Raw genomic sequence first — 16,810 nt, 5'->3', positions numbered from 1 at the left:
AAAAAATACTCGTTATTATGGTGTTTTTTTTAAATAGTATAAAAAAGTTATGGACGTATTAAAATGATGAGGGGAATTGACATGTGTCTTGCATGTAGGGAGAGAAAATCAACAAATGTGTTATCCTTATTATGTCATTCCCCTTATGTAACACTTGATTTCCCCCTTAAACTAATCTCAACCATCTATGTCCAAAATCAATGAACTAGATTACTTCTTATACTTCCTACAAAAACCATACTTCCTATTATCACCTAACCCTTGAAACCCATATACATTATTCTTGAAATTTTGATGTCTGATCCGTAATTATTTCACAGTCATCGAAATATTAAAACATAATGACATGAGTATAAAAGAATCTGAATCTGTACCCAAATTATCAGAAAACCCGAATCCGAACTATCCAACAATTTGGATATCCGAATCCTGGATATTCAAAAATTAGGATTCGGATTCAGATAGCAATTCTAGGGTTTTTGGGATAGTTCGGATATCCGAACTATCCAAAACATTAAATTTAATATTTTATAATTATTTAGTTATTCATACATATATATTTATATGGGAGAGCCATGGTGAGTTTTAAGAACTTTAAGAACTCAATTTTGAATCACACATTTAATTAAATGATATGAAATATGTGGCTGAGATTAAATTTAATTAAAAAATAAAGCAGGAGAGAGAATAAGTATTTTTGATAATTACACAAGTTTAAACATTAGTTACACATGTGTAAAAAGTCGATTCGGTGTGTAATTAAATACCGTAATTTTTTGTACATCACTTACACTTTCGTATTACACATGTGTAAAAAAAATTCAAAATTTTTTTTTGTTACGTTGAGTTCTTTCGAGTTCTTAAAACTCTAAGTGGTTCTCAAAAGAAATCAATCCTATATAAAAATACCTATATCTTTGATATGTGTACAACCCTATTCTCCTTGTCTAGCTGCTCCTTTCTTCGCAAATCCAACGTCACTTCAGAGCACCACCACGCCACAGGCCACCACCGGATTAACTCCTAAGCTCCGACCCCATACCATTTCTTACCAACGCATCACTTTTTAATCTCAATTTCGACCCCCGAAAATCCTTTGTTCCTCATATATAGTTTCATGGTTGTGTTCATCTTGATTCGCCGACTTTGGTTTCAAGGTTAGGTCTTCTTCATCTGAATTAGAAGAGAGGAAGATGAGTAGGGACGCTGCTTGGTGGTTAGACAATTAGTGACCGGAGATGGTGGTGGTCGTTAGTGTAGTTGTCGTAGAGATAAGATGACGGGGAGTGTGGTTGAGACATTGTGTACTTTATTTTTTGTTTTACAATTTTGTAGGTATTAATCTATAGATATTGTTTTTCTATTCAAAATTCGGATATCTGTTTCACTATCCGAAATTTTTGAATATCCGAAGTTGAACACCCCTAATTAAAAGTTGGCAAGATGCCCTACTCGTATGGTGTGAGCTCATGTGGATTGAGCGCGTATACCGCCACCTCCTTCTAGGTTTACAGTTTGGGTTCAAGTGCGAGTTTCGAAAATCTTGCTTTGGTTCAAGTTCGACGTGAGAGTGAATGGAACAAAAAGTCAATTTGGGTTCCTAACCCATCCCCCCACCCCCACCCACGAACAAATCTTCATAAACTATATTATGTCCAGAAGGCGTGGAACCGAAATATAGATGACGTCGATGACAATTTTCATACAATGTAACGCTATAAGTAACGAAAAACAACAAGGATCATGAACCAAAATATGTCGATGAATGTAAACATGACAACTTTTCATACAATGTAAACAAAATGATCATGATTAGTCAAAATGAAAAGACACAATTGAGACACAATTAAATTCTCACACGAAACGAAAGTTTTTGGACATGTAGCCCATATACATAAAGGTGTAAAGGTCGTCCAATTTAATGGGTCTTTGTGCAAAAAGTTAATTAAGAAAATGAGATTACATAATATAAGGCACGATTGGTAGCACAAGGATTTTTGAAAAGACAAGGAATTATGTGTGTGCATGTTTGGTTTGGGCTGGTTTTGGCCAAACCCATAACTATAACTGAAATGTCGGTTAATTGATAACCATAAACATAACTGATCCTCAATAAGAGTTTCGGATAATTGATTTTGAAGGTTTATAATGAGTCGGTTACAGTCGGTTAACCGTGATAAAAGGTAATATGAATGGGCCTAAAACTTTGATACCAAATATTACCCAAAAATAAAGACATGACATAATTCAAAAATATATATAATCCATAATATTAATACCAAATATTAAAATAAACTCCATGGTATAATCCAACTAGGGATGAGATTGGTCTGTACCGAAAATCAGTAAATCTTGGTACCCATATCTGTACTCGAATGTTATGGTACGAATACTTTACGTACGATACCCGCTTTGGTACCAATTTTTTCTTTTTTAAAAAATCTCCACTAAACTTGGTATCGATACCGATATGGTACCAACAATCAGTTATCTTAATACCAAAACCAAAATTGTAATACTAAAAATAAAAATGAAACAAATCAATCATAATATAAAATCCATGTGTAAGTCCCATGGATGGATCTTTCAATATAATACTAAGTATACACGTTGTTAGACGGAAACTAACTACGTGGTTATTCAAGAACAAAAATGAAATAAGAATGATGAACACGGTAGTATGACATCAAAGCACATGTATATTACATTGGGTATTTAAGTCCCTTGAACAGAGCTTATTACAATGATAATACTTGTGATATCTAACCCTAATCAATACTTCCTCCGTCCATTTGAAAGTGTCCATATTTCCTTTTCAGTTTGTCCCATTACAAATGTCCACTTTCAAACTTAATTAATTAATTTACAAATTTACCCTTAAAATGCAATCATTCAAAGTTTCTTAAATTTTATCTTTTTATATATGTCAAAGGCATTATAGTCATTTGTTAAGAAAAAAAGTGCAATCATTCAATTTTTCTTAAATTTTATGTTTTTCAAACCATGACATTTGTAGAGGGACGGAGGGAGTAATAAACATATCTATATATAGGGTGTTTATAAGCTACAAAAGGCCAAGCCCGTTCTAAACCCAAAGGCCCACATGCCGACCGAAATACTTTATAAGGATTTCGAAAAGGGATTTCGGTTATCACAACAAAACCATAAATTAAAATAAACCCCGTAAAGCAAAGTATAAACCACAAATATACCATAACAATTTCCTAATTGGTTTATAGCTTTCTTCTATCACAGTTTGCCGACAATATGTGCATCTGCTTCTCGTAACGCTCCAGCCTTACGGTTCTAGCCCCACGAACCTGGTTTATGTTCACCCTCTTCTTGACCTTTTTTTAGTTAATCCATCTGGCACATAATTCGTTATGACTTTTCTTTGCATCCAATGCGGGTCCATCATTCCGTGTGACCACCTTTTGGCCTCAATGCACTAGATCCTGACTCGTTCTCGTGTTCCTATCTTTTTGCATGTCTCTTCATTACGCTTTTGGAGATCCCACAAAATGATGGCCTTTGTTCCTCTCTGCATCACTTTTTCTCACCTCATTGCTAAAGAGAAAGATTATGCACGTGTTGAGACCAACGATCATTAACTTTAATTCTTTATGAGTTGGAGGTGGATCAGACAAGTAATCAGCTTTGTTATAAGATTCAACAAACTTCAAAGGACTTTGATAAGCCATAATTTGCACCAACAGAGCCAAATTAATACAAGTAATAATATAATAAATTAATTTTAAGCATTAAAGTAATCTGGTCAAACTCCCTTTATAATTGGTCAAAAAATTAAAAGTATTCGGTAAACATCATGTTTTCGGTCAACATTTAATAGATTTTGGTGTAAACATCGAGTTTTCGATCTGAACATATGTATTCAGTTGAACCTCGAGTATTCGGTGTTGACTAGAGATTTCGGTCAACATCTAATAACTAATGTTGACTTCTTTGACCGCCAATATTCGGTCACTTATACACCGAAAACCCAAATACAACCCCATCACCTCCTTGTTTTTCGTGTCATCGTCTTCAATACATTAGACCTCCGTCGAACCTGCAAATCAACAATCTAACTACCAAAATACATAATTTCTCATCGATCAACACATTCAAACCCTAAGCATTAAATCAATTTAGGATATTAGGAACCCTAATACCCGAAGCCGAATATCAAAACACCCAAATAGTTCTTGATCGAAATCATTAGATTACCTTTTAAATCAAATTATGACTTGATGGATTTGAATCAAGAGGATGAAACAAGTATTTGTTTGTATGAATATAGAGAGGGAGATGGATGAAAACTTTTGAATACCTTTGAGTGAAGTTATGTTAAAAAATCGAAACCCAAGAGACTTATCTCTTGGGTTCTTGGCAAACATAGGCTGGACCGGATTCAAAAGAATTTTAGTCTTCTTGGGCCAGGTTCAAACAAAGTTTTAATGGGCCTGATCCAGCAAGTGAAACGTGATAGCATAATGAAAAACAATCCGATCACTAATCTTTTGATAACAATAGTTTTCGCAAGATACTCTTTTCAATGACAAAAGTCTTAAATGATTAGAAATAATAAATAAAATAAAACATAACTAAACATTTAACGTACCCCATTATTTACACTTTAGATAGAGTTGGGATCAAATCGTTCTAAGACTGATCAAGGAACATTATTCAGCACACACATACCTTGCTAGATCTGGTCCATTATCGATATTGTTATCCACTTAAATCCATGCACGTAATACTTACTTTGAGGGTAGACAAAATTTAGGTTCGTATGAACTAGTTGAACCCACACTTATACGTCAAGAAAATGCTTTACCATGCATCATTATAGTTTTACCGGATTAAACCACCCCAATTTGACTTAAACCAAAAAATCAGTAGATAAAAAATGATTTCACAATCAATGTACACGTTTATTGATGATGAATTAGCTAAGACGATCAGGGATGTTGTTGTCCGCCTAAACCTAAGCATGCAAGTATACCAGAAGGCCATTAGATATGATTAAGGTATATTAAAGTAGCTAACAAGTAAATGATCCCCACTACAGGACATACCCTCGTTATCAAGCAACACCCCGACCATGGATGAATATGCACGATTCTATCTGAAGGGCTTATATACATTGATCCCTTATGGTCCGTTTGTTAATAGTATTAGGACATGAGCAAGGGGACCATGTATGACTAATATCGTGGTTGATCAAGTCAGTAGTGTATTTTTACTTTGACGTACGAAAGTGATCAAGTTATTAACTTATTTGGGAGATAAACTGCAGGTTTACTCTTTGAACTCATTTAATATCCACTCCAGAGAAATGAATACCGAGATGATAAACCGAATAAATACCCAATGGTGTCCGGACCCCGAAGCATCCCATCAATACATGATTTTAAGGCCGTAAGACCATATGTCGTGAAATGTTAACCACTTAAACTAGAAGCATAAGAATTTAGTTTGTATCACAGGCCGTCTAGCATACTTACACGTTAGGCTTATTCAAGCATCATATGATAGCCAATTCACATTTCTATAAAAGCCGATAACCGACTCAAGGCTTGAGCATCGCTCGACCTTTCACTCCGGTCCTTACATGTAACATTCGTTAATTTTCAAATCTAAAACGCGAACCGTTTTAAATTTTCGTTTTTGTTTTATTTATACATATAAATTTTATAATGTTATTAATTAATCTCAATTTTCGTTTCATGTATTTTATGTGACATTCGTCAATTTTGAACTTACTCGTAATTCACTTTTTAATCATGTGATCATTTCTATGCAATTATCTTTTCATCACCCTTGTAGTATTGGATGCTCATGTTAAACATTCATAATCAAGATCATATATTCATGTACATATCCCATGAAATTAACTCTAATTATCATCATCATCATCATCATTGATGTATATAAAAATATACATCTTTTTAGCATCAAATAATCTCTAAAAACTGCACATTCTATCGTATAATATAGTTAAAATAACTACTTAATATGTTAAAATGTATTTTCAGGTGAATCCAAGCCTCAAACGAAGAAACGAATGAAAAGCCAAAGAAAGACCAAAGAAAACTGCAAAACACACCCCTTGCTTCAGAGAACATGGGGGTGTGCTTCAGAGAACATCGGTGTGCTTCTGAGAACATGGGGCTATGCTTCTGGAAACACAGGGCTGTGCTTTTGGAAACACGGGGCCGTGCTTCAGGAAACACGGGGCTGTTTGATCATATGCTTGTTATCTTCATCTCTTTGAATGTCATTAACCATGTTCATTGTGAGCTTAACTCCATTCACCATCTAAATTCTATGAAGAAGCTTTATTTTACTTGATGATTATATTGAACATGTGGTTTAGTTTAGTAAAGTACATGGTTATTTTGCAATTATCCTTTGATGAAAAATGTTTTATCACTTTAACTCAATAAATCAAAGTTGATGATTAACAATCATTCATGATTCACTCATGTTCTTAGAGACTAGACATGGTAAAAAGAATACTTTGATAACTTATTTAAGATAAAACATGGATCCTTATATTGTACTTAGCAATGATGAGATATAAGCTATGATCTATTTCTCTAGTTTTTATAATTCTGAAATAATATCATTAACACGATTGCTTAGGTTATCATGCTAGTTAAAGAAATCATATGTTAACGGAATGTGTAATTATAACCTTCTTAAATCAACCAAGGGGAGGTTTTGTGACTAAACTACAACCGCCCAAAGTTGTTAGAATTGGCATTTGAGAAATCGAAGTCAATCATAATCTTTCTACTTTACTAAACTACTTGCCAACTCAAATTGACATTCTCGTGGTAGCATGACATTAAGAAAGGGTTGACTTTAAAATGCGCATGCTTATGTCATAGGATATGCTCACTCAGAAATGAGGGGCTATTCTATCATACATTATTACAACAAGTTTATCACATGTTCACTTTATAATCACCAAGGACAAATGGAGTGGATTCTCGTATTTAGATGGTAACCTTTCTAAATGAGTTTTACTCATTTAGAATTTCTCTTCTTGGTCATATATATATATATATATATATATATATAATTTTATAAAAGTTAATAATCAACCCCAAAATGATTAAAACTCTCCGATTAAACTAAAACAAAGATTCATTATTAGAAACATTTGTGTCCACGGATCGATACTTGGTTCTTACCAATACTATTCTATATATACGATAGGTACACTTGCCTATTTTGTGTTTGTTTAGTCTTAGTAGAATTCAATTTTATAAATTTAAAACACGATCTTGTGCGAAAGCTAAATCTCCAATCTCTTATATTTTAAGCACACGCACGCACACATCAAGTTTTTGGCGCCGTTGCCGGTGACACGATACGTTTCTAAGAACGATCCAAGTTTTAATTTAATCATTGTTTATATATTGTACAAATTTTTATTTTTATTTTATTTTCTTTTTAACTATTAGATTTAAACTAATTTTTAAGGCTAGCCTAACCTTTACTTTAGCTTAATTAACTTAGACCTTTGTTTAGTTTTAGAATAGCTCCTAACTCATAGTTTAACTTTAACTAACCTTTAGATTAACTTTAACTAACTTTTACTCTAGTTTATATTTGATTTAGTCCCATGTATGTCCTCTACATTCGGACTTGAGCTTGTTTCTTCAATTTCTGAACCGGAACGACTTTTTCGTCGACGAACACGTAAACGGACTGCAGAAACCGTTGAAACAATCAAAGACGAGTCAGTAGACTTCACGACATTAGGAGAAAATCAAACCGAACAAATGATGGCGGCCCAAAACAATGAGCCGAACATGAGCCAATATACCAGGCCAACTCTCGAAGGCTACGGCAATGGAGTGGCTCCACCCGAAATCACCAAAAATTTCGAAATCAAATCAAGCACCATTCATATGGTGGAAAATTCAGTTCTATTTCATGGTCTCCTCGACAAAGACCTTTTTTCTCATATATCTCGATTCTTACGAATCTGCGAAACCTTTAAAATTCAAAACTTTTCAGAAGATCAGATCAAACTCAAAATCTTTCCTTTCTCTTTAAGGGTTCAAGCCGTAGAATGGATAGAATCTCTTTCCTCTGTGTAACATCACGAAAATATCGGGTCAAAAATATCAAGTTCAAAAAGATAAAGGATCAAAAATGTCAAAGTTTTAAACTTAAAAATCAAAAATGAAAAATCTGTCATCAGGCCTGATCGCGATACGCGACTACCGTAGACCAAACGTCATTGCGTATCGCGATGACAAGGTCTGACATGGTGACATGTGTTGACACGTATCACCTGGTGGCAATATGTGTTGCCACGTGTCACCACGTGGCAGCCCTAATGGTGACTCGTCATGCCTACGTCGCGATACACGATGGCATGATCAAGGACCATCGCGTATTGCTACGGGTTCCGGGAATAGAAACCTCACCATCTCATTTTTAAACACCATTTTCACACACTCTTTCTCTCTCTAATCTCTCTAAAAATCACCTCGATAAACGTGTACCGACCACCTCTTTTCCGTGACCATAAAACTCTGACATTTTACCTCGTAATCCGTGCCATTAAATCGACGATACTTCGAAATACCAACGAACCGACATTTCACCTCGAAGTACGTGCCGACCCGAGACGAACCGACGACCCGCCTCGAAGTACGTGCTGACCCGAGACGAACCGATGACCCGCCATTTTGTGTTCTTCGCATATGTTCAAATATAAAACTCTTGAGTAGTGGAGAAGATTAATTCAAGTTAAATGAAATGAAGTGATGTATAATTTAAGTTGAGAAGAATTTAAAAATCTTATTCTATAGAAATTTTACCCAATTAACAAAATAAAACAAGATCAAATCATGCCATGAGACCAGAAGGTTGTTAATAACAATCTCAAAGAATACAATGCAAAATTTTTGGAATATTGTGAAGTAACTCCATAATTAGATAAATTGGAGTATAACAAAATGATAAAATACATATCTGGGCTACCAAAAGAGATAAAAGGGGTAGTAAAATTACATGTACCACAAATAACCTCCGAAGTTATAATGGTAGCCAAATGTGTAATAAAAACCGAAAGAAAAAGAGATTAATAAAACAAAAGAAGTGAAGAAAAGTAAGGAAGAAAAAGTATTGCCTAAACTCACCAGACCCATATGTGAAAACCGTGAAAAAAGGCATCATGGAATGTAAAAATGCTAAACAAAATAGTCATGTGCACTTTCTGTAAGAGAAAAGGACATTACAAGAACAAATGTAAGGAAAAATCAAACAAATAAGAGCAAAGATAAAGAGAAACAAGTTGACACATTCACAACGAACGCATAAAGAAATATCAAGACAATCAAACAAAGACAAGGGTAGGTCAAAGAAATGTTAACTCTTGTAAATAACTATTAGTCTAAGTTAACTCTTGTAACCCGTTTGCAAACTCGTTATAAATAAGAGATTTTGTGACTATGAAAGGATAATTAAGTCTCTAATACGTATAAAGAAAATATTAGCATATAAATAGTGTCTATACACAAGAATGCTTATACGCAAATGAAAAGAGATAGTAAAATTTTCAAAATACAATAAATTATACTAATAAATCATCATCTATAGAAAGATGAACTAAAATGATAAATTAAACAAAGCATGTCTATTCAAAGAAAATCAATTATCCGAACTTTAAAAGTTCAAGGAAATAAACGGAAAGAATCCGTCAAATTCATAAAGTAAGGGATTACGTAAAACAAGTATGAAAATCTTGAAAGCTATCAAGAATGAGTAAGTTAAAATGGATAGAATGAGATTCGATAGATTGAATATGAGAAATATCTAATTAATATTTAGAATACTGAAAGTAAGGTAAATAATTAAACACAATTGGCCACTGTGTTTAGCGATTTACAATTTCTTACGACATTCTAAATTATAAACTTACTATATCATCAGGCATAGAATTAACAAAAGAGATATACTACAACACTTGGAAATATTAGTAAAAAGTCAAACAAGTTAACTATAGAAGGAAGTTATCTATTCCTATTCAAATCACGGAAATGTATTTACAATGAAGATTGCTTATTATATAAAAGAATGAATATAAAACAAGATGGTATAGCAGTAGAACATCTATTTGAAATAGTAGATTCAGATAGATACTAAAGATAAAACCATTAAGTCTGAAGATTTAATTTTTCCAAAACGAAAGAATGAGAAAACCTGGAGAATTAGAACATTGGAGTTATAGAAATTTAAAACTCTAAATGAACTTAAATAAAGCGAAACCAAGAAACTTCACGAGTAAAAAAAAAAAAATTCAAAAATCAAATTTCCAAAGCAAAAGATTATGGCATAATCAAATTGTAAGATAAGAGAGATGACGAAATCCTTATACTTGAAAACCAAAATTTGATAATGGAAAGCTATACGAGACGAAAATGAACAAAGCTCATAAGTACAAAGATGCACTAAAAAAGTTATAAAACATACCACAAACCTTAGATCCAATTATTAATAGAAGAACATGAACAAGATATCACTTCATATGTAATGAAAGATCAAATTCATTAAAATCGCGCACAAGAAACCTTTGGATTACTTTAAACAACCCAAACTCCCCATGTAGAAATGAGTAAAGATAACTATATTACGAAACTTCCCAAGAATTCATGCCAATACGATACAAAATGTGTTTTTGTTGATAGACTAACAAAGTTTCCCCAATTTCTCCCAATGAACGATTCGTACTCAATGGATAAATTAGCATGAAATTATGTGAACAACATCATGTCCCTACACGGTGTGCCACTATTCATAATATTCAATCAAGACAATCTGATTACATCCCATTTAAGGGATACTTTTCAACAAACGTTAAGAACTCGAATGAACTTTAACATTGTTTAACATCCCCAAATAGATGGACAAAGTGAAAAAGAACAATTCAAACGTATAAGGTTATGCTCCACACAAGTATGATAGACATAAGTGCAAATGGGATAATTATTTTCACTAGTAGAATTCTAATTACCACATAAACAATCGAGCAGCGTCTTATGAAGCATCTGAACATCTGTGAGTTGATCTAAAAAATAAATAAATATAATAATAACCAAATAACTGGACCGGAAGTCCGGAAGTAGTCCACGAATCGAAAAATAAAGTATTGCAAACCCATGAATGAATCAAGGTGGTGTGAGATCGCCAAAAAGAGGAATAACCAAATTTTTGGACCCAAACTAATCCACGAAACAAGGAATAAAGTATTACAAACTACTCAAGGTGGCGTGAGATAGTCAAAAAAATTACATGTCCCTCATAAGCCATTAAAATATAATATATGTGATAGGATTTTAAATTAAATTTTGCCTTAGAAAGACGTCATTCGCTTCGATAAGAAAAGAAAATTTAGTCCACGATTGTAGGACCATTTAAAATATTCGAGCAAATCAGTACTGTCGCATATCATCTGTGACTACCCGAAGAAAACGAAAGGGATACACAATGTAATCCACATATCTAATCTGTGAAAATGTCTAGTAGATAAACCTTTTGTCGATGTTCTTAAAAGATATAAAAATGAAAATATAAAATTCATAGAACGACAGATTTAAATCGAAGATTCAGAAAACGAATAAATTAAAGAGAAAAACCTTAAAATTATGAAAGAAAAATGGGACTCACGAAGAAGCCCCGAGTAAACATGGAAACTCAAAACTGAAATAAAGAAAAAGTATCCCCCACTTGTTCAAAGAGCGAATCTCGCGGACGAGATTCATTTCAAGGTGGGGAGGATGTAACATCACGAAAATATCGGGTCAAAAATATCAAGTTCAAAAAGATAAAGGATCAAAAATGTCAAAATTTTAAACTTAAAAATCAAAAGTGAAAAATCTGTCACCAGGCCTGATCGCAATACGCGACGGCCGTAGACCAAACGTCGAGGTTTGACAGGGTGACACGTGTTGACAAGTGTCACCTGGTGGCAATATGTGTTGCCACGTATCACCACGTGGCATCGCGTGGGGTCATGTGGCGGCCCTAATGGCGACTCATCATGCCTACGTTGCGATACGCGATGGCATGATCAAGGACCATCGCGTATCGCGACGGGTTCAGGGAAAAACTCTATAAATAGCAACCTCACCATCTCATTTTTACACACCATTTTCACACACTCTTTCTCTCTCTAACATCTCCCTAAAATCACCTCGATAAACATGTACCGACCACCTCATTTTCCATGACCATAAAACTTCGACATTTTACCTCGTAATCCGTGCCATTAAACCGACGATACTTCGAAATACCGACGACCCGACATTTCACCTCGAAGTACGTGCTGACCCGAGACGAACCGACGACCCGCCTCGAAGTGCGTGCCGACGAGACTTGAAGACCGACGTGCCTCGATTTGTTTGCTAAGGAGGTTTTGATCAAGATTCTCGATATACATGCCAGCGTCGAAGTGCTGCCCATGAGTTTAAAAAATAATAAGCCAAACAAGGTAGGCATAATGCCCGAATAACATATTAATAAAATAATAAAGGCTTAGACCCTAGTCAAGGGTATAGTCAATACCTCGAAAATAAACAAAAGAAAATAAAACAAATAAAGATAAAGATACAAATATAAATTCTTTATTATAAAGGAAGAATGATTATTATTTAAATAGATTTTAAATAATAATAAAAGAGAAAGAATAAAGAAAATAAATGAAAGAATCTTTATTAATTAATAAAGATAAAAGTATTATAAATAATAATAAGTAAATGAAAATATATACATTGTTTGTATTATTAATATAAACTAAATGATGTGTGTATATAAGCATACGTTTTAGAAAACGTAGATTTTAGAAAAGAAAACATGACGGACTAAAGGTCCGAATATGAGAATAAGAGATATATGATTTGAACTATAGGTTCAAAGATAATATAAAAGAAAAGGAAAAGATAAAGTAGAAAATAGTTATAGTTGATAATATTATTTAAGATATTATTCTTAAATAATAAGAGAAGAAAAATATACGTTTATTAATAAAGAAGAAACTTAGAGTTTAAGAAAAAGAAAACAAGTTAAACTAGAGGTTTATCTTGTAAAAAGAAAAGAAAAGTAAATAAGTTAAATGAAAGAATTTTAACTTGTTAAAGAAAAGAAAAGAAATAAATGATATTTTAAACTAAAGGTTTAAAATAAAGAAAAGATGTTTTAAACTAAAGGTTCATAAAGAAATTAAAATCGAGGTAAAGATTTTACAAAAGGGAATAGAGGTCTTAAGCCGGATTTTATATCCGACTAACAAAAAGTTATACTCGTACTATAGGTGCGAGATAACAAAGAAGAGGGAAAGACCCTCGGACATTGTATTGAAGCTGATCCAAAAGAAAAGGCTATACTTGTACTATAGGTGCGAGATAGCAACGGGAAAGACCCTCGGACGGTGTATTGAAGCTGATCCAAATCGAAAAGGTGAAAATATAACAAACCACAAAATAAAAATAAAGGAACAAAAGAAGGAAAATTCCATCCCACATTGGTGGAGGAAAGGAAAGAAGAGGCTTCCACCTTAGTATAAATAGGAGTGTAAGTTTCTTATCTCACATCGCTAAATTATAAAACTAGTGAGCTCTTTATAAGAAAGAAAATTCATATGTTAATGTTCTTATAAGACATATCACACCCTGTGGTCCTAGCGGAGGGTGCGAAGCACCCGAACGTGCACGCGCACGGGCTCGGGCACGGGCGAAGTGCGATGGGCACAATGTGGCGCTTTGATGGCGCACTTTGCACTTCGCACGCTCGCATCACCGCGTGGAAGTTACGCGGATGACACGTTGCATGCCACGTGGCGTGCCACGTAGCAGGCGTAGGGCTGACCCGGCGTAGCTACGAGATTCTTCGCGATACGCGACGCCTGTTGTGTATGGCCATCGCGTATCGCGACGGGGGTCCAAAATCAGCTATAAATAGGTTGGCAACGAGACTTCATTTCCTTGCTCAAAATCCTTATTCTCTCTGAATTCTCAAAAACATATACATAAATATATATTAAGTATAATACCGAGTTGTCGTAGCGATAGACTATCCGATCAAAAGAAATATACACGAATACAAAAGCTCTACCTATTAAGGTAAGACATTGTGCCATCGTGTAAAGTTTCTACTCTCGTGATTATCGTTATGATTATTGGTTTTACACAAATCTAGGTATACTACATTGTGTTTATCCTAGGTGCTTAATACCAAGAGGCATTTTCTTTAATTGTAAACTTGCATGGTGAGACATTCGAGTTTTTATACAACTCATATTTGCTTGAGACAACTATTTTTCCGACACTGTCATGGTGATTTCAAAACCTATAAAACCCATGATAGATTGTCTAAATATTTTCAAAAGTATTTACAAAGTATTTAAAATACATTACAGAGATTAAGTCTTTGTAGACTTACGGGAAGGTTACTATCGGTATTGTGGGGTTTTGTATACAAGGCTTGCCTACTGGGCTATTACACGTTACTTATTGGACAAGTGTTAGCCAATAAGTAATATGACCACAGTCATAGATACGGTCGAGTGACAAGTACCTTTTGGTAATTTGTAAGAAGGCAGATGTAAAAACATCTTAATGCTGTAACTGTAAAATGTGTCATTTACAAATGAATGTACTCACCAGTATTTCTTGCTGATCAAATATTTTAAACATGTTTCAGGTGACTTGTTAGAGACAAAGGAATGATGCCTGCGGGCTTCCAGCTTAAATAAGTGGCTTGTCACCAGAATAAAGAAACGTGTTTTGTAAATTAGGGTTTAACCCTATAAAACTTATGTTTGTATCAAAAGGGATTAAATTCCCGGTTTATCATAATAATAATCATGGTGTTTTTATAACTCTGATCATTTTTACTAACTACGGTTCTGATGAAATTTTCGGCTGCAAAATAATTTAATAAACACCGATACCACCAATCAATGTTCACGGCTTCCCTCACAAGGTATAGGGGTCGGGGGCTGTGACAGCTGAAGTGGTATCAGAGCCACTGGTTTAAGCAATATGAGTATTTTAATAATACCTAATTTTAAAATTTAGAGTTAGGAAATACATGCATTAACCTATGTGTTAACCATACGTATAAGGTTTTAAAAACACGTGAAAATAAGTATTATTTTCGTTTGGAGTTCTTTGTTTTATTGTTTTTGATTAACATCATGAGTGAGCTAGTTGAAGCTTTCGAAAACATATTCATTAACATCGCGGGTATGGAAAAAGGAAAATCTAGTCAACAATACCCTGAACCCATGGTTTTTCAAGCACAACCTGTAGAAAAACCAAAACCCAAAAGAAGAATAAGGCTCAAAGACTGGCAACGGGGGTTGAGAAAAAATAAGAAAGGAAGAACTACACTGATGTATATAGAAATATACATCTTTTCGGCATCAAATAATCTCTAAAAACTGCAATTTCTATCAAATAACATAGCATAAAAGGCTAATTATCATAATAAAACATAATTTCAGGTAAAACGAAGCCCCAAACGAAGAAACAAGCAAAAAGACGAAGAAAAACATAAGAAAACACAAGAAAACAAAGAAACACGCCCCCATGTCTCAAGAAACACGCCCCATGCTTCCAACACAAGAAAAGACAAAATCTGGAAGCAAAAGCACGGGGCCGTGCTGATCAAGCACGGGGCCGTGGACGAGAACACAGAAAAGACAAAGAAGAATTGAGCACATGTCACTAAAAACCACGGGGCCGTGCCTACCAACCACGGGGCCGTTGCCACCTCGCAGAAAAGACAAAACAAATCTGGCACATGTCATAAAAATGCACGGGGGCGTGCTCATCAAGCACGGGCCGTGCCTCACTATCCAGATTGCCTATAAATAGTGGCTCATGTTGCGCTCATTTGGTGTGCCTTGAAAAGAAATCTATTCGGTTCTCTCTTATAAAAACACACACTAACACTCACTTTGAAGATCTAGTGGAGAGTTTGAAGGCTTGGAGCTCATTACCATCAATCATCATCATCATCCATCATTATCATCATTAAGAAGGAAGATTCATCTATAATTGGTTAGATTGTTCCAAGTTTAAAATCATGTATTTGTTATCATCAATCATCTTAATGTCTATCATCATGCTCATTATGAGCTAAACTCCTTTTACCATCTAAAATCTATGAAGAAACTTTGTTTTACTTGATAATTAATCAAGACATGTGATGTAGTCTAGTAAAGTACATGGTTATATTACAATAATATTTTGATGAGAAATGTTTCACCATCTTAAATCACTAATTCAAAGTTGGTGGTTGTCAATTCCATTGGCAATCGTTCATGATCGATTCATGTTCTTGAAAGAGAGAAATACTTTGATACATTATCGAAACATGGATCCTTATATTGTACTTAGAAATGATGAGATATAAGTTATGATGTATTTTTCTAAACCTTGGTAATCCGAAAATGGCTTTGCTTAGGATATCAAATTAGTTAAAGAAATCATATGTTAACCGAATGTGTAATTATAATCTACATAAATCAACCAAGAGGAGGTTGTGTGATGAACTATAACCACCCGAATTTGTTAGAATTGGTATTTGAGAAATCGAATTCAATCCTAATCTTTCTACTTTACGAAACTACTTGCCAACTTAAATTGACATCATTGAGATGGTACGACATTAGGAAACGGTGGACTTTAAAATGCGCATGCTATCTCCTTAGTGCCAAAGATGCGCACTTAAGGTTTAAGGAGCTATCTATCATATATTGCTATGGCAAGTTTATCACATG

Source organism: Bidens hawaiensis, unplaced genomic scaffold (genome assembly GCF_021521415.1).
Source record: "Bidens hawaiensis isolate Kalapana, Puna unplaced genomic scaffold, B.hawaiensis_p1.1 tig00003536_1, whole genome shotgun sequence".
Lineage (NCBI taxonomy): Eukaryota > Viridiplantae > Streptophyta > Magnoliopsida > Asterales > Asteraceae > Bidens > Bidens hawaiensis.
Note: the sequence above shows the minus strand (reverse complement) of the source record.